The 25,974-nt window shown below is 39.6% G+C and overlaps 1 long non-coding RNA gene across 3 annotated transcripts; it reads left to right on the forward strand.

Annotated features, from left to right (window-relative positions):
* Window positions 1–2,048: 2,048 nt before the first annotated feature.
* Window positions 2,049–21,046, forward strand: LOC104091643 (uncharacterized). 3 transcript variants are annotated; one of them, XR_011415423.1, is made up of 4 exons: window positions 2,049–2,274; window positions 2,395–2,463; window positions 9,898–16,744; window positions 20,921–21,046. It is a non-coding gene; the product is annotated as an uncharacterized lncRNA (long non-coding RNA). The 3 variants fall into 3 exon arrangements; XR_011415424.1 differs by lacking the exon at window positions 20,921–21,046 and having other exon boundaries at window positions 2,060–2,274; window positions 9,898–9,964; window positions 10,068–16,869; XR_685205.4 differs by lacking the exon at window positions 20,921–21,046 and having other exon boundaries at window positions 2,064–2,274; window positions 9,898–16,869.
* The last annotated feature ends 4,928 nt before the right edge of the window (window positions 21,047–25,974 follow it).

Raw genomic sequence — 25,974 nt, forward strand, 5'->3', positions numbered from 1 at the left:
ATACGAAATTCTAGTAAAATTCCGGAGGTATATGGATAGAGCAGGCTTGGAGTGCCTGACTGGGCTATTTAATGTTAAAATGAAGAGGATGCCGGATGAGTGGAGGTGGAGTACGGTGGTACCGTTGTACAAGAACAAAGGTGATATCCAGAGTTGCAACAACTATAGGGGTATCAAGTTACTAAGTCATACTATGAAAGTGAAGGAGAGGGTGGTGGAAGTAAGGGTGAGGAGGACAGTGTCTATATCCGACAATCAGTTCGGGTGCATGCCGGGTCGTTCGACTACGAAAGTGATCCACCTTATTAGGAAGTTGGTGGAACAGCACAAGGATAGGAAGCAGGATCTGCACATGGTGTTTATTGACCTGGAGAAAGCGTATGACAAGGTCCCTAGGGAGGTTCTTTGGAGATGATTGGAGGCCAAAGGTGTGCAGGTTGCTTACACTAGAGCGATTAAGGACATGTATAATGGCGCTAAGACTCGGGTTAGGACTGTGTGAGGCGATTCAGAGCACTTTTCGGTTGTTATGGGATTACACCAAGGATCTGCGCTCAGCCCGTTCTTATTTGCTCTGGTGATAGACGCACTGACACACCATATTCAAGGGGAGGTCCCATGATGTATGTTGTTCGCTGATGATATTATTCTTATTGATGAGATGCGAGGCAGCATTAACGAGAGGCTGGAGGTTTGGAGACAAGCCCTTGAGTCTAAGGGTTTCAAGTTGAGTAAGACTAAGACAGAATACCTGAAGCAGAAGTTCAACGCTGAGTCGAGGGAAGCAGGCTTAGACGTGAGGCTTGGATCACAGGTCATCCCCAAGAGATGCAGTTTCAAGTACCTTGGGTCGGTTATCTAGGGGGATAGGGAGATCGACAAGGATATCACACACTATATAGGGGTAGGATAAATGAAATAGAGGTTAACATCTGGAGCCCTGTGTGACAAGATAGTACCACCGATACTCAAAAGTAAGTTTTATAGAGTGGTGGTTATACCGGCTATGTTTTATAGGGTAGAGTGTTGGCCAGTTAAGAACTCACATATCCAGAAGATGAAAGTAGCAGAAATGAGGATATTGAGGTGGATGTGCAGGCACACTAGGATGGATAAGATTAGGAATGAAGATATTCGGGAGAATGTGGGTGTGGCTCCTATGGATGACAAGATGCGGAAAGCGAGGCTTAGATGGTTCGAACACGTGCAAAAGAGAAGCCCAAATGCCCCGGTCAGGAGGTGTGAGCAGTTGGCTTTGGCGGGTTCGAGAAGAGGGAGAGGGCGGCCTAAGAAGTATTGGAGAGGGATGATCAGGTAGTACATGGCGTGACTTTAGATTTTTGAGAACATGGCCCTTGATAAGAAGGTGTGGAGATTGAGAATTGGGGTGGTAGGTTAGGAGGTAGCTGAGCATTTTTCTATTTCGTACCGGGTGTGAGGCTAGTCCGATTAGGTATTGTCTTAGGCTGCTAGCGAGTATTATTGTGTTCACACTATCCTTCCGTTTTTCATAGTACCAGATTATTTTTTCATCTATTTTCTAGTTCTTATGATGTTGCTATTATTCTTATGGTTTCTATTGATGGTACTAATATATTTTTTCTTTTCGTCTTCTTAAGCCGAGGATCTATCGAAAACAGCCTCTCTACTCTTCGGAGTAGGGGTAAGGTCTGCGTACACACCACCCTCTCCAGACTCCACTTATGGGAATTCACTGGGTGATTGTTGTTGTTATATATATATATATATATATATATATATATATATATATATATATATATATATATATACTAAGTTACTTCCTTTGCCATAAATAATCAAGTATATCATTGAAAAACAAATGCACCAAAAGGAACGCCAAACCAAACAAAACTAAAAGATTTCAGCATTAAGAAATTACTATTATATAGAAGTGGGAGTGAAATGGGACGAACACGGGTAAAGTGGTAATTATGAATGTTCGTCATGTGCATTTTTTTTATTTCACTCTTCAATATCAGCCATTTCATTCTCCTCATTTTCCTGACACGTGTTGGTCTTTATTTTTTTATCTCCCACTTCCATTTTTTGACTTCAATATCAGCCATCTCGCTGATTTCCTTCTTCTTCAATACTCTCTTCTTCTTCTTCTTCTTCTTCTCTGGTTTTTCCCTCTTCTTAATTTTGTTGTTCTTTTCATTTTGGTTCTTGAAAAACTATGAGCTTTGTTTCACGATTCTTTTTCTATATGTATTCTTGGTCCGTCTGATGTTACAGATTTCTGAAGTATTTCATGTGAGTAATTTCTTTTACTTTATGAAAAATTGATATTTTAACCTAAGATTTTAAATTCGAGTTTTACGAATTCAATGTGACCAAGCAATTGAAAGACACGTTGGGGTTTTTGGAGTGCAGGAGGAATAAACGGGTGAAGGTTGCAAGGTAGCTGCTTCATAGTGATCTATGGGCGGCTTATATTGATAGGTAATGAATGAATATTTCTTCCTGAGAAAACTAATAGGAACTTTTTATGGGCTCTTTTAATTTTTTTATATCAATTATCATGATTTTTGTTAATTGGTAATAAGTGGATTGTAATTACGAGTTTCAGATACATTGGTATTTCATTTATAAGGAAATGGTTTCAGGATGATAACCTCCTAAACATGCTTCATATAACTTTTTTTTGAATGTTAATTTGGTTTCTACTTTCATCCTGTCTGGTTCGTATCTTGCGTACTTATGAATATTTTTTTTGATTTATCACTGGTTTGCATTTACAGTATCTAAGATTCCATAGATATTGTCAGTTCAATTCTTCTCCCCTTTCTTCTACTGTTCTTAACTTTATTGTTTCTTTGTTCGCATTTCTCCCTCTATTTGGCATAAAGCTTTCTTTAAATGTGTGAGTTTTATTTGGTCAATGTTTAAACATAGATCTACACTGATACTCAGGCCAACTAAATTCTTCAAAAAATTAAAAAGAAAACAAAATATGTAAGATAAACAGGGTAAATTGTCCTTACAGAACTAAAAAGACCTACATTTTTAGTTTTAGTTGTTAATTCCCTCGACTGGCAAACTGCGGCCTCTTCAGTTATAATAACATGAAAGGACATAAGGGTGTTGTTGCTATCTCTAAACTTGTGAAGCACTCTTCAATGTTAGAGGATTTCAGGTGTTCATCTACAATGATTGGATCTGATGAAGATAAGGGTGTTGTATACTCTATTTCTCATTTGAAGTATGCACCAACTTAAAGGAGCTTGATTGGCATGACAAGATATTTATTGAGGAAGCATAAATTGTGTTGAGCAAAGTCATATCAACTCTATTTTTCAAACTTAACTGAAATCCAGCCGAGTCACCTGAATTTGGGAGGATAAGGACTCCACCTTAATAAATTTGTTTCATCCCTGAAGTTCTAGAAGACATCACCATCAAACCTGCTCTTGCTTTGGCCACCTGTATAACTGCAAAATAATTTCTTACCAAGTTGAACTTTGCAAAGAATGAATTGAAAGATGAGGGTGCTGTCTTAATTGCAAAGGCATTAAAAGATTTAAGATTTCCTCGGATAGGGCAGAAATGAAAAGTTAATTGCTAGACTTTCCAGATTAATGACATTGTGTGTTCCTACTTCCTTTTTCTACCATTTTTGAGCATAAAAAAATTATAGGAACATGTTTGTGATCCTCTTTAGATTACAGTCATATTCTGAAATATAAATTCACTAGAATAGGAGAACCATCTTAACTGATTAAACTTTTGTTAAGAATGTGTTGGTTCCCCAAGTACACGTAAGTATACGTGGCCGTCAAGTAATAAAGTGACTCGAAAGTCGGATGTCGAATCCAGAGAGACTTAGATTAACCGTTAACTAAGCAACCTAAATTAATTTACTGTCCAAGATGATCTAAAGTTTAACTTTTCTATTACAACTACTATTGCAAAATTTAAACACGTAACCCAAGGGAGATATAGATTCCAGGGTTGTGGTCAGTTTATCAATCCTATTGAGTTCGTAATTACACCTGTTAATCCAAATTATCTATGATTGCTAGTTGACCGGATCGTTTATATAAATATTTTGTTCCTACAATACTATCTGTCTATACATAATATATCAACCCTATATTCCTATGGTCTTGAATCTATCATGAATGAATATAATACGGTATTCAACTAAGCAAGACTGTTAGGTATTCCTATCCTAACCACGAAATCTTTCTCCGAGCTACGGGTTTAGAAACAAGCTCTCTCCAATTTTACTCTAATCTAAGCACGGCTTTCCCAAGCATAGCATAGATAGTAAATAGAACTCAACTGCTGGCCAAACAATTAAGAAATTATGCACAGAATTAGAGAAACAATCAAAGATGATAAATCGAATTAACGGCAATATAATTAATAAACTTCAATATTCATGACAACTACAACCCTAGAACGTGAAGTTTATCTCTACATAGACATTGTAGCAAAATAATAAATCATCCAAAAAAAAGTAAAGATTACTAAGTTTGATGGAAGAAAGATGGAATTTGATGAATTCTGGCCTCCACGGCGGCTCCGTGCTCTCCCTTTGTCTAAAGTCTGTCCAAAATTGTCCTCTCCCTTAAACAATGGTGTTTAATGACTATTTATATATGTAGGGAAAAAACTTAGACGAAATAAGCAAGTCCAAAACCAAAAAGGAGACAAAATAGGCTTGAGACCCGGACCACGCGTCGCCACGCAAAACGCGCGACGGACCTCGCGTCAAACTGCGCCTAGCGATCTCAAACGCGCGGAATTTCTCTCGCGTCGCCTGTCACTGTTTCATTTTCAATTTTGATGCCAAACTTTTTCCTAACTTTCTCGTTTCTTTTCTTTGCTTTTCAACTCTTAGTTCTCTTTTTTTTATTATTATCACCCCATCATTATGTCTTCAATCATCAAATCATGACATCATAATATTTCCCATCATCAAATAATCACGAGCCATTCTTGTAGTGCATAAAATACACATAAATTTTTTAGTTCGCTCCCAATTTCATCTTCAAAGTACCTACACATAAAATACATTCAATTAAGCATAAATATAGTATAATTTAGCATTAAAGCACCTAAATGTAACGTAAGTAATGCACTAAAAATATATAATTATAGCCAAACATCACTATCTCACACTTAAACGTTGCTCGTCCTCGAGTCAACCAACAATTCACACTATCCTTGAGCACTTTGTTTTTACACAATTGAGGCACACTACACCAATGACATGGTTTATAACAACAATTAAACTTTAGCATGTGCAATCACATACACTTCCCTTTTCTTATGCCATACTTCACTAATATTCACAACAAAGACAACATGCTCCTAACAGTCCTAGCCTCAAAAACCAACTCAATGTCACAATGCACTCATGGCTTGAACACCCAACAATACCATAGAGAGAAGTTTAATAACCTTACCTATCCCTTATGAAACCATGTGCCCTTACAACAAGAACAAGAGAGTAAGTTGAATCCATACATTCAAATCAAATGCTCAAATATATTTTAAGGACTCATATATATCAAAGAAAATCTCTCTCTCACAAAAGAAGTCACATGCATGCAATTGGCACCATAGGCTTGCCCTTAATGTAAATCTCTACTAATGTAGGTTCACTCAGTCTAAAATCAATTAGGACTTTTTTATGGTTGTAATGTGGGCTAAGGGACGGGAAGAATATATTTAGGAATAGTGGCTAACCCTCCTAGGCACTTTAACACATCACATAATCAACTGTAAGCGCAAATTCTTCAATCGCAATTTTAATTTCACAACTAAAATCATCCCTAACAACGTTACCTCTTTCTTTAAGCACTACTTTAATTCATTCCCACTAGGAAGAACAAAATATCAGTTTATTCATCTAATTTTTTTTTTCTTTCTCTTTTGTAATTTCTACTAGTGGTGTATTCTTTTACAAAACAAGTGCACCTTTCACTGGTTCCACTCAAAAGTCACCCCATACTTAGTCCCTTTTTACTCCTTTTAGCACTCATCTCACAATTAAAGTGTTTTAAGAGGTAAAAGGATCAAAACAATGTCAATTTAGAATAAAAGAGGTTTAGGCTTGTAATGTGGGAGCCAAATAAAAGTCTATAAGCTCAAAATGGTTAACTAGGGATATATTTTATTTGTGATAAGTATTAAACTAAAAAAAAATAAAGATAGCCTAAAATCATTTTTCAAACCGAGTATCACCTAAAATTTCGCTTCGACTCACATACCGGGCAAGTTCTAGACACAATTACAATACATAGACTACACAAAAATCTCACCACACATGGCACATGACTCACTAAGGACGGTTTCATTCCGACTCTCAAACTAATGCAAGTATTCACGGAGCCACGAGATGTTAAGCATTAAGCATAAAGTGAACATAAGTCAAGAAAATAAGACATAGGCGTCACAAAACATGCTATCCATATAACCAAGGCATCATAAGCACTTTTAGCACATAGGGAAGATACTACGCATGCCAAAGCCTAAATATGCTACTATCAACCAAGTCAAGGGCGCCTAGGAATCTCATCTTTCTTCCTCCATTTATTCCTTAATTTCTAATCTGCTCTAAAAAATAAAAAAAAATAAAAGGAAAAAATACTACCCGGTTCAAACTACATCCCATGGAAAAGAATCGAGGCACAAAGAAAAACTACAGGGGATTATTACTACCTAAAGAAAGCTAAAAGACATATTTTTGGATTTTTGTTTAGACTTTAATCCCTCAAGAAAACTGTCTAGGAGATCCATCGTCGGGAAAAGTCCAGTTTTTCTACCTTTTCGATTTTGTTTTTCCACATTTAAAAAAAATAAATTAAGCTACTAAAATACTACACAACTACGAAAACAAAAATACGAAGCTAAAATCAAAATAAGAAGTTAACATTTTCTAACATACTACTACATATTTTGAGGAATTCTCCCACCTCACACTTAAAGGAGTGCAGTGTACCCAATGCACAAATAAAGCAAAACAATAACGAGGGAGGACAAGAAACTCCCTGAAAGGCCAAAGGCTGAAGTAATAGCGGCTCACGGGTACTCAGACTTCCCCCAGACATGGTCCTTTGTGTGGTCACCCCACACTTTGTTCTCACCATCTAGCTCACTTTTGCACTCTTCCAATGGCTTTTCCTCCTATGCTTATAATCCTACAAAACAAAAACAGACACTACAACAATAATAAGATAAAAATAAAAATAAAAAAAAGCAGTAAAACTGGGTTGCCTCCCAACAAGCGCCCGATTTAACGTCGCGGCACGACTTGTAGCACTTTTTGTCTCCACCTTGAACTTATGAATTGTACCCCTAACAAGGCATCCAGTCTGTGGCTATGCTCCTTCGGTGGGGCTACAAAGTAAACCAGGCCAAGCAATAAAATTTTTGCTCTACACCTCTTGACCTTTAGATGAGGAATGTAATTTTTGCTTTTTGACACAACACATTCAAGAACATAGGCACCCCGTTCCTCGTCCATTGGCTCCTCCAAAGGCTCAGATGACTCGATTTCCATGTCATCATCCAAACACAATGTTGAAAAATATATGGAATGAGGACCAATACGCCCCAACTCTAGAATTGTATTACTCTTTATATTCTCATATGTACACACATTGGAGTCTTCAAATATAATATTATCTACTTCCTCACATGACTCTAGAACACTCATCTCAGCATTGGCATCCTCAAGAAAAATATGGTCTAATGCTTGGTATTCTCGTTTTAGCTCCTCAATTTGGTCTAGAAGATTTTTTTCAGTTTCACACAACTCATCATTAAATTGTTGGGCGTTGAACGCATCAACCTTTGCACTCAAATCTGCATCCAAGTTGTGCAAAGCCAAGCCAAACTTGTCAAATTTTTGTGCAAGATCAACTCTCTCCTTCGACTAGTCATTCACCAACTTTGTTAGAAGATAACGTCGTTCCTCATATTTCCTTAATCGTGAATATTCGTTCCAATACCAAGCTTTACTCCCATATTCAAATTCAGACCTTCCAGAGTTCAGGTCATGACAAGCCCCAAAAGACGGGCCATAAAAATCTTCCGTCAACCAAGCGTCTTCATCAATAACCTTACCTCCGGATATTTCATCCCCAGATATCATGTTGAGAGAACAATGAACACACTAAGAGAAAGATCAAACTGTTATAAAAATAAAAAAATTTACAAAAAGAAAAAAATAAACAAAACCTATAAATATAAAAGTAAAAGTCTAATCTAGAAAAATAACTAAATAAGAAAATTAAAAACTTGAACAAAAATCAATTAAAAGTTTAACTTAGATAAACAATCAATAACTAAGTCCCCGGCAACGGCGCCAAAAACTTGTTGGTTCCCCAAGTACACGCAAGTATACGTGGCCGTCAAGTAATAAAGTGACTCGAAAGTCGGATGTCAAACCCAGAGAGGCTTAGATTAACCGTTAACTAAGCAATATAAAATCAATTTACTGTCCAAGATGATCTAAAGTTTAACTTTTCTATTACAACTACTATTGCGAAATTTAAACATGTAACCAAGGGAGATATAGATTCCAGGGTTGTGGTCGGTTTATCAATCCTATTGAGTTCGTAATTATACCTGTTAATCCAAATTATCTATCATTGCTAATTGACCGGATCGTTTATATAAATAGCATGTTCCCACAATGCTATCCGTCTATCCATAATATATCAACCCTGTATTCCTATGGTCTTGAATCTATCATGAATGAATATAATATAGTATTCAACTAAGCAAGACTCTTAGGTATATTCTTATCCTAACCACGAAATCTTTCCTCGAGCCACGGGTTCAGAAACAAGCTCTCTCCAATTCTACTCTAATTTAAGTACGGATTTTCCAAGCATAGCATAGATAGTAAATAGAACTCAATTGCTGGTCAAACAATTAAAAAATTATGCACAGAATTAGAGAAACAACCAAAGATGATAAATCGAATTAACGGCAATATAATTAATAAACTTCAATATTCATGACAACCACAACCCTAAAACGTAAAGTTTAGCTCTACATAGACATAGTAGCAAAACAACAAATCATCAAGAAAAAGTAAAGATTACTAAGTTTGATGGAAAAAAGATGGAATCTAATGAATTCCGGCCTTCACGGCGTCTCCGTGCTCTCCCTTCGTCTAAAGTCTGTCCAAAATCGGTTTCTCCCTTAAAAAATGGTGTTTAATGACTATTTATATGTGTAGGGAAAAAACTTAGACGAAATAAGCAAGTCCAAAACCAAAAAGGAGACAAAATAGACTTGAGACCCGGACCACGTGTCGCCACGCAAAACGTGCGACGAACCTCGCGTCAAACAGCGCTAGCGATCTCAAACGCGCGGAATTTCTCTCGAGTCGCCTGCTGTTGTTTCGTTTTCAATTTTGCTGCCAAACGTTTGCCTAACTTTCTCGTTTCTTTTAGGCTTTTCAACTCTTAGTTCTCTTTTTTTTTTTTTTAATTATCACCCCATCATTATGTCTTCAATCATCAAATCATGACATCATAATATTTTCCATCATCAAATAATCACGAGCCATTCTTGTAGTGCATAAAATACACATAAATTTTTTAGTTCGCTCCCAATTTCATCTCCAAAGTACCTACACATAAAATACACTCAATTAAGCACAAATATATTATAATTTAGTATTAAAGCACCTAAATGTAAGGTAAGTAATGCACTAAAAATATATAATTATAGCCAAACGTCATAATGCAAGATAGAAAACACCTCTAATATCCTTCAGTTGCCTAGAGTTTCAAGCTTCGTAGCATTCTTATTCATAAGTTCTCAGGAATATGTAACACTCAATGCATTATCTGTTTATGCCCTTGAACTCTTTTCTTCTTTCTAATTTTCTTTTGTATTGGAAAGCAGGTGCAACTTGAACAATTTTGTGTCTCTGGGAGTAAAATAAGGGAGCTTGCTATGCCATGATCCACGAGTATGTCAATCATCGTGCTTACATAACTTTTAAAATTACAAAATCTCCTTTTCTCTCTCTTTCGCTATTCTGCTATTTCCTTTATGCTTTGCTACTTCAACAGTTGAATGAGAAGTTCAGGATGTCATCTTTCTTTAGGTGAGTGGTTCAATTCTTCTGGGCTTCTCTGGATCTATATGTTTGAATTTTCTTCTCTTTTTATCTTTATATTTCGTTCATGAATTCTGTTTTTGTTTTCTTCTGAGTTTACTTTATGCTTGCTACAATCTTCTAGCATCTACTGTGTTTGTGAAGTCAGGTAAATTTTCTTCCATGTTTCTTTATTTCTTGCGTTGTGTTCCCACTTCTGGCTTTCACTTTTAGATTTCTATGAACTTTTTGTCTATTTTTTGTTTGATGTTGGTTTCTCTGTTCTTTTAAATAATTTCTTGCAAGATTTTCTACATGCATGTCTGGTATTTTATTTGATTTTTATATGCATGTTTGGAAAGAAATACCTAGGTGCATGTCCTTAATTTCTGATTTTGGTTTTGTTCTGAGTTTAGCTGTATTAATGGGGGTTTTGGTGTAAAAATTTGTTATTTAAACGCGAAGATTGTGTCCTTTATCTACTGGTTATTCACTCTTTTTGAGTTTCTCCATTTTTCTTCTATTTGTATATGGTGTGAGATTTTTGATTGCAAAGTTACTTGTGCAAGCTGCGTTTTTCTAAATAAAAGCTGCTAAGATAAAACTTTCTTTAACTGGGGTAGTGGCGGTTTTTCACGTTACAGCCAACGTCACATTCATCGGTGAGTATTTTGATTCAAATTTCACTTATGTTTGTTTCGTGATACATTGAAGTGCTTGAATTAACCCTATACATTTTATATGTGGATGTTCGTTTTCCTGGTCCTATTCTTTTTGTCATTCTGAAAGAAAACTGTGTTAGAGTTGTTAACCAATTCCTATTGACTTCTGATTTAAAATAGAAGCTTCTGACTTTATAGCTGAATATAGTCTATAGTAGATTTCTTTAACTGGTTTCTATATTCTAAACCATATACATTATACCTTATATATGTCTCCTCAAGTTCCTATATTTTACTCTCCAGTACTTTGCATCAGTATTAAAGTAATTAAGTTACCTAATGCTTCTCTAGATACTGACTTAACATACTACTAAGTATAAAAATGACAACAGAGAACTGAAAGGAAAAAAAGACTAAGCTACCTGTTAAAAGTCCGAAAATTAGCGGAGAAGCAATGTTGGTGAAGGAACATATGCATGTGATGCATCCTTGAAAGGAGTTGTGACTCCCCAAACCTGAAAAGGCGTGACCGGCACCCGATGCCATACTCGGTCCGAGTGTACCACTCTGTAACTGTGAACTCTGGAGGGGTAACCCTCAACTTAGTCCGATGAGACCATATTCTGAATCATCTGAAAATATCGTCTCTCATTTGAAGGGTAAACATACCCAAAAGCTCATATATGTATATATAAATAACTGTGCAGGCTGACGAGGCCGCCATGAACATCTACTGATATACAAATTATACAGGATTCGTCTACAAGCCTCTAAAGATAGCTGAACTGTATCATGGTCGAGACAGGGCCTCGACCTACCCATCAAACCTGTATATATAAAATGGACTCCAAGGTCTAGACCTGGTAACTCCGAGGAAGTACAGTTTACCAACCGAGCTGATGTTTGACTCTATCTACTATGAAGGTCTATCCAGCTGTCTATCAGGACCTGCAGGCATGAAATGCAGCATCCCCAGCAAAAAGGGACGTCAGTACGAAATAATGTACCGAGTATGTAAGGCAACAGAATAACCGAAAGCTGAAACTGAACTGATAATATAATAACTGAAAGTAACTGGGAGTCAAAGATGATCTAAAGATATGCTTACCTGTTGATACTGACTCAACTCTCTCAATATAGTAAGTAAAAATAGTTGTCCGGCCCTATAAGGCTCGGTACATATAACTGCTCTGCCGTAGTAGGCTCGACGCTCGGCCATACTAGGCTCTGTATTTCGGCCATTCTGGGCTCGCTCATAGGCGCTCGACCACAGTAGACTCGGTATATAACTTACCATCTGATCAGAGGTTGCCCAATAGGGGCCTGCCCACCGATTATAGCTCGATGGTAGTGAAAATACTGTAATATTACCCAATAGGGGCCTGCCCACCGATTATAGCTCGATGGTGGTGAAAATATTGTAATACTATATATATATATATATATATATATATATATATATATATATATATATATATATATATATTACCCTCTGCTCTCTTGACGGGAAGAAGTCAATACTTAACTGAATATAAAGTCCCGATAAGCGAGAATATGATAACTTATGAGACTAGGATAATGTACATAAATTCAGGAATATGAACTTCTCTTTATGTTTCGTTATCAAATACATGTAGTTACGGGATCATGCCAAAATGAAGAAAAGGTTTAGTCTTAACATACCTTATCACAATCTGTCCAATAACCATGTTAAACGCGTCTCGTTGCACCTTAATCTACAACAACGATAACAATACTATCATCAAGTTATGGAAAGTACAACTATCGCACAACAAACAACAAGCTTATTTTATAATAAAACGGGCAGCATCTCCCCTATAATCTTTACTTCCTCCCAATTCGACATAACACCAACAACAACAAGAACACAATAATAACAACATGTATACATTATTTTCCAACCTTATATACATCACAAAATATCACAAGACAGCCCACACATCCCAATCAGTTTATACACAAAACGTAACCCTAGTAGTGTCAAACAACTCGAAAATGTAACGACGAACGACCAGCCAACCACCCTGCCATTATGTGGTGTTTCTCCACACCTTTTCTCCTCCCAAACTCCATAAAAACAGTAGCAAAAGAGACAACATAATAGCAACACGAAACAGCCCCCAAAACAGTCCCACAAGTTCAGCAACTCAAAACTGATTTTTCAGCTTACTAAAACACATTTTGACTTGTCTTTTATTTCAAATTGAGCAACACAACCAATAATACATAATTAAGCCTCTTATACTATAAACCAGCCATGAATTCAACTTAAAAATAAGTTCACAACCAGCCAACAGTGATGCAACAACAAACAGCATACTACTCTATCGAAACTCGCTAGGTCTAGTCTTTACGATCGAGTTACAACTCGTACAAGCATAGATAATGGAAGGAGAAGCATAAATTTACCTTGGACTGAGTAGAACTCACGAAACCTAGTCCTTATTCATCAAAAACCAGTCCCCCAACGCAGCTACAAGAAGGAGAAAGAGAAACTAGCAAGGTGTACGGGGTTTTCGCCACTAGAATCACATTGTATCACCCGAAATTACCTAGGGTTTGTGTGGGATTTTTGGGGAGGAGTTGCAAGGGTTCAATCTGATTTTGTTGGTCTGAGAAATGAGTGAAAGGAATGAGTTAATAAGTCCTTAAAAGTCCCCTCTTGGCCGACTTTAGGAGTTTTAATTGAGGCCTCTCATTTTGGCAAGTAGGTGATGCACCTACTTGTCACCTACCAGTCTGCGCACTCTCGCAAAAATACGAATATCTCTCTACTACAATATTGTATTAATGAACAGTTTAATCCGTTAGAAACTAGACTCATAGATCTTCAATTAGATAGGTAGATCATCCCGTAATTCCAAGTGCATTGGGATAAACGCTCAGCTACATTTGACCTAATTTTCAGCATATTTATGAATGTAACTTCTGATGATCTTTGCCAACTTTTGTTCCACAACTCGCTTGACTTCAAAACATAATACGCGACTATCATAAGACTAAAATAACTCATAATATAATATCCTTATCATTTTGAGTACCCTAGTGTCACCCCATAAGTACATGTTATAACATTCCCAACTTATCAACTTTCGACGAAACTTATTTTCTTCAATTCGTTTAGCTTCTAAGTCTTCCAACCCTCTTGGTACATGCAGTTCATGATCTTAAATATTTATAACCTCCAAGTTAACATGATTAACTTACTTTATGTACTTTCAAAGATGATCTCATTTCTGAGCTTATATCAATTGACTTACGACGTACTCTCACGTACTGTAATGACCTGACCGGTCGTTTTGAGCTTTAGCGCTTTGTTCGCCGGTTTGAGGCCTTGAGTAGCTTCACATCAGATATTATGACTTGTACGTGTGGTCGGAATTAAATTTTGTGAAGTTCGGAGTTGATTCGGATGGAAGATTCTAAATTCGGAAGCTTTAAGTTGAAAGAGTTGACTATGGTTTGACTTTTGAGTAAACGACCTCGGAATCGGGATTTGAAGGTTCCAATAGGTTCGTATGATAATTTCGGACTTGGGCGTATGTTCGGGTTGAGTATCGGGTCGCTCGGGAGCATTTCGACGCTTATTATGGAAAGTTGGCATTTTGAAGGTTTTAGAATTTTTTAAATTTGGTTTGAGGTGGACTTTGGTGTTATAGATGTCCGTTTGGGGTTCCGAGCCTTGGAATAGGTTCGTATCATGATTTATGACTTGTGCGTAAAGTTTGGCGTCATTTCGGAATGTTTAAGTATGAATTAGACGCGTTCGTCAAAGTTTGAAAGTTTAAAAGTTTAAAGAAAGATTTTGATCGTCGATTCATAGTTTTGATGTAGTTTGGTGTGATTTGAGGCCTCAAGCAGGTTTGTGTCAAGTATTGGGACTTGTTGGTGTGATTGGACAGGGCCTCGGGTGTGTTTCGGAGGGTCTACGAGTCATTTCGCCATGTTGAGCTGCTATTTTCTGAGGTCTGGTGTGCCTTTCTTCGCGTTTGCAAGGAAAGGGTTGCATTCGCGAAGAGGAAAATGGGAGAAAAGAGTCTGTGAATCGCGTTCGCAGAGGCAGATTTGCGTTCGCGAAGAAGAAATTTCTGCTGCACAGGGCTCATTTTGGAAGCTTATATTTTGCAATCTGTAAGGAATTTGGAGATGATACAAAAATGAAAGTTGTAGACCTTGGTGTCTAGTTTTTAGAATGTCAAACCATTTGGAATTTGGAGTTTTGTACAAAAGGTTATGACTATTATACTCGAGGCTGTCTGGAGGAGTTGGGCAGCTTGCTCTTCGCGATCGCGATTGGTTTTCCGCGATCGCGAAGGGCAATTTTGAGCTGAGAAAAGTTGTGCTTTGCGCTCGCAAAGAATTTTTCGCGATTGCAAAGGGTTAATACCTGGGCATAAGCTATATTTCAGAGGTTTGACTCATTGTCACCTCATTCCTTCCATGGGAACCGACTTTGGGGCGATTTTGGAGTGCCATTTTCATCATCAAATTTTAGGTAAGTGATTTCTACACCTTGTGAGTTAAATACATGGTTTATATGTGGGTTAAAATATGAATATTTATGGAAATTGTGGGATTTTAAGAGAAAAACCTAGAATTTGATATTTTTGGATTTTTACCACGAAATTGAACATGGAATTGGAAATAAATCATATATTTGAGTTCGTAGTGTTATGGAATCCGGGCACGTGGGTCTGAGGGTTGACTTTATTGACTTTTTGAGCGGAGTTGAGAATTGTTATGAATTGATTTATTATGAGTATTAGAGTATATTTTTATTGGTTTGCACATTGTTTGACTAGTTTTGGAGCAACGGGCATCGATTTGGGGTGTTAGAGTGGCGTTGAAGCCGGTTATGGAACTTCAGAGCGAGATAAGTCTCATGTCTAACTCTGTGAGGGGGAAACTACCCCTTGGTGATGTATTTGATATGTGCTACTTGTTGCAAGGGCTACGTACGCACGAGGTGACGAGAGTCCGTACGTAGCTAGATTCATGTTATGTCCGGGTAGACTTAGGTTCCCGCTATACTATAACTGTACTATTTGAGCTGCCCATTGCCTATTAAATTCGTTTATTTTACGTTACAACTTGAGACTAGACTTGCGTAGAGTGATAGACTTGCTATTGTAGAGATTTGACGGGTTGCATGATTAGCTGCAGAATAATTATACTCCTCTTACGAATTTCTCCCGTGCTATGCGTTTTCCTCGAAAGGTTTTCCTTAAAATCTATAACTCACATGTTTATTCGTGAGTGGGGTCAAGGACCCGTTAAAGTTTCTTATTCTAATGGGATTGGGCCGTTCGCCTCGGCAGCATAATAGATACATTTATGATTTGTGTCGTTCGACCCTCGGCAGTGCGCACATTATGATGGGATCGGGCCATTCAGCTCCCCAAGATTATGTATCACACTCTCATGGGAGTGGGCCGTTCGCCTCGGCAATATAATAGATGTATTCATGGTTCGTGTCGTTCGACCCTCGGTAGTGCACATATTATGATAGGATCAGGTCGTATGCCTCGGCATTTTTATAAAATACTCTTATGGAATCGTGCGTAAATATTTGACAAAAAGCCAGTGTATCTGTGAGTTTTTCCTGATTTGAACTGTGACGACCTATCTGGTGAGGCCCATTATATATATACTCCGGTTGAGGAGGTAACTGCTAATTGAGAGCTCAAGTTTATTGTTGAGAGGAGGATTGTACCACATATTATACTTGTTATTCCGTGTATTTACTCTGCCTCACATCTGTTTACTTCTATTGTATTTGTCTTATTGGGCCACTAGTAAGTGTCGATGTCGACCCCTCTTCACTACTTCTCTGGGGTTAGTCTAGATACTTACTGGGTACGCGTTGATTTACGTACTCATGCTACACTTGCTGCACTTATTGTGCAGGTAATATATATTTCTGGTGGTCCTCTGGGCGCAGAGGCGCAACATTTGCGGGGACTTTACGGTGAGCTGCATTCCATGTTACGATCCGCAGCATACAGAGTCTCCATCAAAGTTATTTATATTCTCCTGTCTAACTTGTATTCCAGATAGATGTTGTATTTTATTATATTTTCTAGTTAATGCTCATGCACGGGTTTTGGGGGTTCCTACAAGTTGTTTATTATTGTTGTTCGTGTAAATATTATCATTTACCCTGTAAATTCTATTTTATACTATTTAATTAATGAAAATTATGATTTCAAAGTAATAAAATGAGTAAACAAGTCGATCAATCACCGTTGGCTTGCCTGACGGCGGTGTTAGGCGCCATTGCGACCTATAGTAGATTTTGGGTCGTGACAACTTAGTATTAGAGTGTTAGGTTCACTTGCGTCTCACGAGTCATGGGCAAGTCTAGTAGAGTCTTGCGGATCGGTACGGAGATGCCTGTACTTAACTTCGAGAGGCTACAGAGCCATTAGGAGCACTTCCTTTCTTGATTCCTCATCGTGCGATTTGATTCCTTTGAGGCTTATGCTTTTATTTCCTTCCTACTCAATCTTGTGCGACATGAAACGCTTGTTATCAATGGGACATCGAGGAGTTGTAGTGGTACTGCAGACGTGGTACAGGATGTTTTTTTTCCTGCGTATTCGGGCAGGCTATCATCATCGCCTTGTGGAAGGATGTTCTGTCATTCAGCTCAGTATCTGTATTTCCTATGATTTTGAGGCTATGCACAGATTGCTATGATGTTCATGCATTGTTATCGCACAGTGTTGGTGTTATGGTAGGGTGCTTGTTTATGTGTCGAGGCAGTGAATGACTTGAAAGGAGGATTTCTCATTGCATGATTTAGAGGTTCGGTATTTAGTTCCAGCGGAGGAAAGGCAATTGGACTATAGATGTCCAGACTTTGGTTGATGGAGTAATGAGACTTGATATTTTCGAGCACGGTGGAATTCTCATTCATGATGTGGTGTCATCGTCCTTGTTGAACGCATTAAGGTTCGTCGGTGTTATGGTCTTCTTGATTTGCCTTCGGGGCAGGGTGTTATGAAATGGTGCCTTAGAAGCGGTTGTCAAAGATGGTGGTGTGTAGCGGTTTCAGAACTGAATCGGTGTTTCTAATGTTGATGGCTCGAGAAAGATGATCTGTGACGAGGTTTAGAGTTGGTAGCAATATATTAGTTCGGGTGCTACAAAGATGGATTTCGATTTGAGGTGGTATTGGGGCAGTGAAGGACAAGGAAGGAAATGGTGGGAGGTGTCTCACAGTGATTGAATTGCTAGCAGGTCAAGTACGCACAACAGAGGTCGAGAAGTTGCTTAAGGAGATGGGTTAACCGAAGTGGGAGTGACAGAGTAGCGTGTAGATTCTGTGGTGGGATAGCCACGTATCTTGAGAAAGTTTAGGGCGATTTGCGGAATCGTGATGGAAGGTGATTTGGTCTACGAATTTTATTTAGGATGGTGGCTAATGTACCGAGGGAGATGGAATATGGCAAAGAGGAGTTTGCTTGAAATGAAGAGGGGTGTGAAGACTTGATTATCGTTTTTGGATGCAACATGACTCCGGGTTTTAAATGTATTGTCAGATTTTCAGTTGATGTCGATGGGGAGTGAAAAAACTTCTACAACTGGTGGACGAGCATAGGCTCAGGAGGGTTTACTGGATTCGTGGTAGTTGTACCCAATGCAGCGCCGTTGGAAGATGTCGGTATGGAATTTCCACAGGTGGGTTATCTCCTGTGAACAGATTGGCGGTTGCGTGAGGTTGATGAACTTTCTACGAAGAATTCTACTTACTACTCGGCAGGAGGTCGAGTACGCGATTATGGCTGATAATTCAGAATGTTCATGAAAAGTTTAATAAGAATCTACAAGATATTTGGCGGGTTGACGGTGCGAGATCATGGTAATTGAGAAGGAGAAATCCTTGCGGGTTCTAGGTTTATATAATTGTAGCTTAAAGCTAAGTGGGGGAGCCCCACCATCTATGAATGGATCACGTGGTTGTCTGCTTGTGCGGTTTTTGGTTATCGGTGTATTGGTGGGTTATTATGACTAAGGAAAGAAAACATCATGGGTAATTCGAGCAAAGAAATTGATAAATGTACACTATATTATGCCTTATCGATTCATCTACAGGTTTTGGGAAGACTTAGAGTTTATGCTTCTTGTGGATGTCATGTACAAGGAAAAGGATTCAGTTGGCTGCTTCTTTGAGAGGGTGTTCATGTGCTAGTAGAGCGTTGAAGTTTGGTTATATTCGGAATCAGGTCAGAGTTGTAATACCCCGGAAAATTTCGAAGTACTTAAGTGGTAAGCCCGGTAAATTTTGCAAAGAAAATAATGTTTCATGGAGAAGCCGCGGCTCGAACTTTTTGGGTTGAACAATGCACTGAAAAGTAAAGAAAAATTTTCGGCGGAAAAGTGCATTTATGCGGTCCATTATGCGACCGCAGAATCACTCTGCGGACCGCATAATGGCCGCAAAGTGAGGCAGTTAATTGGGCCAATTGGAAGCAACTATGCGGTCGACTATGCGACCGCATAACTGTTATGCGGTGCATTATGATACCGCATAACAGTTATGCGGACCGCATAGTGACCGCATACACAGACAATTCTTTGGCTATTTTGTAACCAACTATGCGACCGATATTCGGTCCGCATATCGGTTATGCGATCGCACACCTTGTTCCGGAGCTCCATTAAAGGATTTTTAAAACCCGGCCCTATTTTATTAAATACACTCTTTGGGTCATTTTTGAGCTATTATCTAATATTTTAGAATGAGAGAGGGTTCCCTAGAGTGAGAAGGTATTCTCCAATATTTGTCCTTCAATTCTTGCCCAAGTTTTGGAAGATTAAAAAGGGAAACTCACTAGGTCTTCATCCTAGAGGTAAGGTTCTACACCCTAACCCTCAATTTTGAATTTTGTGTAGAAATAGATAATAAGCAAGATAATTTCTGGGCAAGAGGATTGGTTATTTTACATGCATGTGTTATCAAAGGATGTAGGAAGATTGTTGAGCTAAAAATGATAAATATTGGGTTGTGGGATGATGGAATCCTCCATAAAAAGGGCCTTGAAACCTTAATGCACACCTAGTGTTTGTTAAAATGCTCAAATGAGCTAGAACCATAATCATCTTCCTAATTGTGGTTCAATTTAGTATATTTCTAAAATAGATTGAAGTTGCTAAGAATTCCGGAACGTTTTAGAGTTTAAGAAAGCTCAATTGAGGTATGTTGGCTAAACTCTTCTTTAAGAATTGGAATTCTCATTATCCTTGTAAGTTCCGAGATGTTGATTATAAATCGAGTATTCCGATAAGTTTTGTGATGAAGATATATGTTCAATTTGTATTTCAAATGCTCTTATCATATTGCATTATAAATTGAGGATCCACATATTATAATTTCTAGTCGTGATTTATGTGAAAGTTATTATGCAAAGTTGTGTAGAGATTGCGATTGTGATACACCTCCACCCGCATACATTGGGGTGATGCGGCATGACTGCTTTATGTGGGGATTATGGTATAGAGATTGTGATTGTGACACACCTCCACCCGCATATATATTGGGGTGAGGCGGCATGATCGCTTTGTGTAGGGATTATGGTATTGTGGGACTGCACCTCCACCCGCTTACATTGGGGTGAGGCGGTACGACCGCTTTGTGTATAGTTTTGGTATTGTTGTGGCACCACTACCCGCATACATTCGGGTGAGGCGGCATAGCCTCTTTGTGTTGGTATTGGTATCGTTGATGCATTTTCACCCGCATACATTGGGGTGAGGCGGCATAGCCACTTTGTGTAGGTTCTTGGTACTGTGGTTATATATCCACCCACATACATTGAGGTGAGGCGGCAGGGCCGCTTGATTAGAGTTGTGGTATTGTACGTACACCTCCACCTGCATACATCAGGTTAGGCGGCGGGGCTGCTTTGTGTGAAGATGGTTACATAGTATCTCATCTTAAATCCTATAAATGTTGTTGATAGCTTTTAATAAGCTTGCTATGGTTGAGACGATTATCTATATTATTCTATTGTCGCACTGATTTATCATAATTATCTTGTATTTCTAAATTCTTAAATTGGTGTTTAGTTTTCATACTAGTACTATTCGACGGTACTAACGTCTCTTTTGCCGGGGGTGCTGCATCCTTAAATGTTTGTAGGTGGTTCCACAGCAGGAGACATTGATCAATGATAGCAGTACATCTTCTTCCCAGCTGACTTGGTGAGCCCCACTTCATCCCGGGGTCATGTATCTTTTGTTCCTTATGTATTATGGTTGAGGTATAGCCGGGGCCTTATTGCCGGCATTATCATTGTACTCTTCTTTATCTGTAGAGGCTCCATAGACATAGTTTGGGTTGTGTATTGGTGCTGGGGAAGACAAAATATATTATGTTGTGGTTGTATTACTTGTCCATTAAGACTTTAAAAATGATGAAGCTATTGGAAATGAATTGGTATTGTAGACGTGAACCCCATTTTGTCTAATTAATAAAAATATGTATTATCTCCATTTGTGGATGAGTTTAGGTAGAATGAAATCTAACAGGCTTGCTCGGTCGGGTTCACTCGGTTGAGCGTCGGTCGCGCTCCTCGGTTTTGGGGGCATGACAAACTTGGTATCAGAGCCTAAGGTTTTAAAGTGTCCTAGGATGTCTCGGAGCCGTGTCTTGTAGAGTCCTTATTATCGGTGTGTTGTCGACTACATCTATAATTAGGATGCTACATGGGCATTTACAAATAATACCCTTCTTTTATGTTCTTGATCGTGCGATAAAACTGGTTGTAAGATTGTTCCTCCTTTAACTCCTGCGTTGCTCCAATTTTCAGTACATGGCGCCTAAGAAGAAGGCAAGAACTGGACAAAGAGCCAATGTCACCCACAGAGTGACAGTTGACCCTATAATTGATGATGCGGGTGAGCACCCGAGGAGTGAGAATATTCCTCCAGTTACTACACTGCCTGACTCTACTACAACTGATCAGACCGCACCTGTCCCTATACCTACAGAAGGTGCAACGGTTCCTCCAACTGATATTCCAGTTCCACCTCCAGCTCCAGCTTCCGATTCTGGTGTGTCTGATATTGATATTAGGGGAGCCATACAAATGTTGACACAGTTAGTGGCTTCTCAGGACCAGAGATCGAGTGTTGGGCCTACTTCTTCCAGTCATCCAGGGGAATCTGCTAGTTCCAGGGTGAACAAGTTTCTTCAGTTAGATCCTCCGGTGTTTACGGGTACTGATCCCGAGGAGGACCCCCAGGACTTCATTGATGAGATGCACAAAACTCTCCGGGTTATGCATGCTACAGAGATGGAGGGAGTAGAGTTGGCCTCCTACCGCCTGAAAGGGGTGGCCTATTCTTGGTTTGAGTTGTGAGAGGAATCCTGTGAGGAGGGAAGCCCTCCGGCAAGGTAGGGTGAGTTCACAGATGCCTTTATGGATCATTTCTTGCCTGCCGAAACTAAGGCAGCTCGTGCCGCTGAGTTTGAAAGCCTGAAGCAGGGTAGTATGAATGTGTGGGAGTACCATATGGAGTTTGCGCGCCTGTCCAAGTATGCTATTCACATGTTGCCCACTATGGAGGCTAGAGTGCACCGGTTTGTACAGGGCCTTAGCCCCTTGGTTATCAATGAGGCCTCTACAGCTGCCTTGAATTCCGATATGAACTATGGTAAGATGGTGGCATTTGCTCAAGCCACAGAGACCCGCAAAATGAAGAATAGAATGGAGCGTCAGAGTAGCAGCAAGGCCCGGTCTGCGGGCAACTTTGGTGGTTCTTCCGGTGGTGGTGGTGGTAGATCGGCATTCAAGGGAGCGTTATCAGGACCATCCCAATCATTCGCCCAGTCTTCGATGGGTGCACAGTCATCTGGACCCAGTCAGGGCAACAGGGGACCCCACCAGCAGGGTCGGCCCGATAGAAGGTTTCAGCAGCGAAGGCTTCCATGTCCTAAGTGTGGGAGGATACACTTTGGGTCCTGTTCACGGACCTACCAGTATGCTATGGGTGTGGTTTGTTGGGTCACATTCAGAGAGATTGTCGCTCGTCCCGCCGAAATATGGGCAGAGGTGCGGCACAACCAGCTAATTCTGTAGCTACTACATCCACATCACCTCCAGCTCGAGGCACCCCAGCACCTGCAGGGCGTGCTGCAGCTAGGGGTGGTGCACAGAATTCGGGAGGACCCAGCAGATTTTATGCTATGCGGAGACGTCGGGAATCAGAGGCTTCTCCAGATGTTGTCACAGGTATATTGACTGTCCAATCTCATGATGTATATGCTCTTATTGATCCCGGTTCCACTTTGTCATATGTCACTTCTTATGTTATGGAATTTGGGATAGAACCAGAACAACTTTATGAGCCGTTCTCTGTATCTACTCCGGTTGGTGAGTCTATTTTGGCCGCGCAGGTTTATAGGGATTGTGTTGTCACATTGCGTGGTCGAGACACCGTGGCCGATCTTATTGAATTGAGAATGGTCGATTTTGATGTGATAATGGGGATGGATTGGCTTTATTTATGTTTTGCCAAGCTTGATTGCCGAACCAGAACTGCTAGGTTCGAATTTCCAAATGAGCTAGTTATTGAGTGGAAGGGTGATGATGTAGTGCCAAAGGGTAGGTTTATTTCCTACCTTAAGGCCACAAAGATGATAAACAAGGGATGTATTTACCATTTGGTCTGGGTTACGGACACCGATGCTGAGGCACCTACACTTGAGTCTGTGCCTGTTGTGAATGAATTTCCAGGAGTCTTTCCGGATGAACTCCCTGGGATCCCACCAGACAGGGAGATTGATTTTGGGATTGATGTGATGCCAGACACACATCCTATATCCATTCCACCCTACAGAATGGCACCGGCAGAATTGAAGGAGCTAAAGGAACAATTGAGAGATTTGTTAGAAAAGGATTTTATCCGGCCGAGTGTGTCGCCTTGGGGCGCACCGGTCCTTTTTGTAAGAAAGAAAGATGGGTCACTGAGAATGTGTATTGACTATCGGCAACTTAATAAGGTCACAATCAAGAATAAGTACCCACTGCCAAGGATAGATGACTTGTTTGATCAATTGCAAGGTGCCAGGTACTTCTCCAAGATTGATTTAAGATCCGGGTATCACCAATTGAAGATCAGGGAGCGGGATATTCTCGAAAATAGCTTTTAGAACCCGGTATGGGCATTTTGAATTTCTGGTGATGTCTTTTGGGCTAACAAATGCCCCAGCAGCCTTCATGGATCTTATGAATCGCGTTTTCAAGCCATTCCTCGATTCTTTTGTGATAGTGTTCATTAACGATATTCTTGTATATTCACGAAGTCGAGAAGACCATGCCGATCATCTCAGGGTAGTTTTGCAAACTCTATATCAGCACCAGTTATATGCAAAGTTTTCAAAGTATGAATTTTGGCTTGAATCAGTCATATTCTTGGGTCATGTAGTTTCTAGTGAGGGAATTAAGGTTGATCCTCAGAAAATTTCAGCCTGTGAAGAATTGGCCGAGGCCTACAACTCCAACAGAGATTCGCAGTTTCTTAGGCTTAGCTGGATATTACAGAAAGTTTGTGGAGGGGTTTTCTACTCTTGCCTCTCCATTGACTAAATTGACGCAGAAGGCAATTAAGTTCCAATGGTCAGATGCTTGTGAAAAGAGTTTCCAGGAATTGAAAGCAAGACTGACTACGGTGCCGGTGTTGACTCTACCAGAGGGTATGGATGGATTTGTGGTATATTGTGATGCTTCAAGAATCGGGCTTGGGTGTGTATTAATGCAACATGGGAAGGTGATAGCTTATGCTTCTAGGCAACTAAAGAATCATGAAAAGAACTATCCAACACATGATTTAGAACTTGCGGCAGTGGTATTTGCATTAAGAATTTGGCGTCATTATTTATATAGGGTCTATGTGGATATATTCACGGACCATAAGAGCCTTCAATATATTTTCAAGCAGAAGGAATTGAATCTGAGGTAGAGAAGATGGCTTGAGTTACTCAAGGACTACGACATCGATATTCTATATCATCCGGGAAAGGCCAATGTTGTGGCGGATACTCTTAGCCGGAAATCTATGGGTAGTTTGACTCACTTGGAGGCATATCAGAGGCCATTATCCAAGGAAGTTCACCGATTGGCTAGTTTGGGAGTTCATCTTACGGACTCTAGTAAAGGAGGGGTAATTGTGCAAAATAGGGCTGAATCATCGCTTGTTGTGGAAGTTAAAGAGAAGCAATACAACGATCCATTGTTGGTGCAATTGAAAGAGGGGATTCATAAACATAAGACCATAGCCTTTTCTCTTGGCATGGATGATGGTACACTAAGGTACCAAGGGCGACTATGTGTTCCAAATGTGGATGGTCTCCGTGAAAGAATTTTGACTGAAGCTCACACTTCGAGGTATTCTATGCACCCAGGTTCTACAAAAATGTATCATGATCTTAAGGAAGTCTATTGGTGGAATGATATGAAGAGGAATGTGGCGGACTTTGTAGCAAGATGTCCGAACTGTCAGCAAGTGAAGGCCGAACACCAAAGGCCCGGTGGGTTGGCACAGAACATAGAAATTCCAATGTGGGAAAGTGGGAAATGATTAATATGGACTTTGTGGTAGGATTACCGCGCACTCCGCGCAAGTTTGACTCAATTTGGGTGATTGTGGATCGACTCACGAAATCAGCACACTTTTTGCCGGTTAAGTCTACCGACACAGTGGAGCAGTATGCTCAGTTGTATATCAAAGAAATAGTCAGGTTGCATGGCACCCCAGTTTCCATCATTTCTGATCGGGGAGCGCAATTCACTGCTAATATTTGGAAGAAATTTCAGCAAGGTTTGAGTACTCAAGTGAATCTTAGTACAATCTTTCACCCGTAGACTGACGGGCAGGCAGAGCAGACTATTCAGACGCTTGAGGATATGTTGCGCGCTTGTGTTATAGACTTCAAAGGTAGCTGGGATGATCATTTACCACTCATAGAATTTGCATATAACAATAGTTATCATGCTAGCATTCAAATGGCACCGTTCGAGGCTTTATATGGTAGGAGATGTAGATCTCCCATTGGGTGGTTCGAAATTGGGGAAGCAGAGTTGATAGGGCCAGACCTCGTGCATCAGGCTATGGAAAAAGTTAAAATCATTAAGGAGCGGTTGAAGACTGCTCAGAGTCGTCAGAAATCCTATTCGGATGTTCGTCGTAGAG

Source organism: Nicotiana tomentosiformis, chromosome 4 (genome assembly GCF_000390325.3).
Source record: "Nicotiana tomentosiformis chromosome 4, ASM39032v3, whole genome shotgun sequence".
In the NCBI taxonomy this organism is placed as follows: domain Eukaryota; kingdom Viridiplantae; phylum Streptophyta; class Magnoliopsida; order Solanales; family Solanaceae; genus Nicotiana; species Nicotiana tomentosiformis.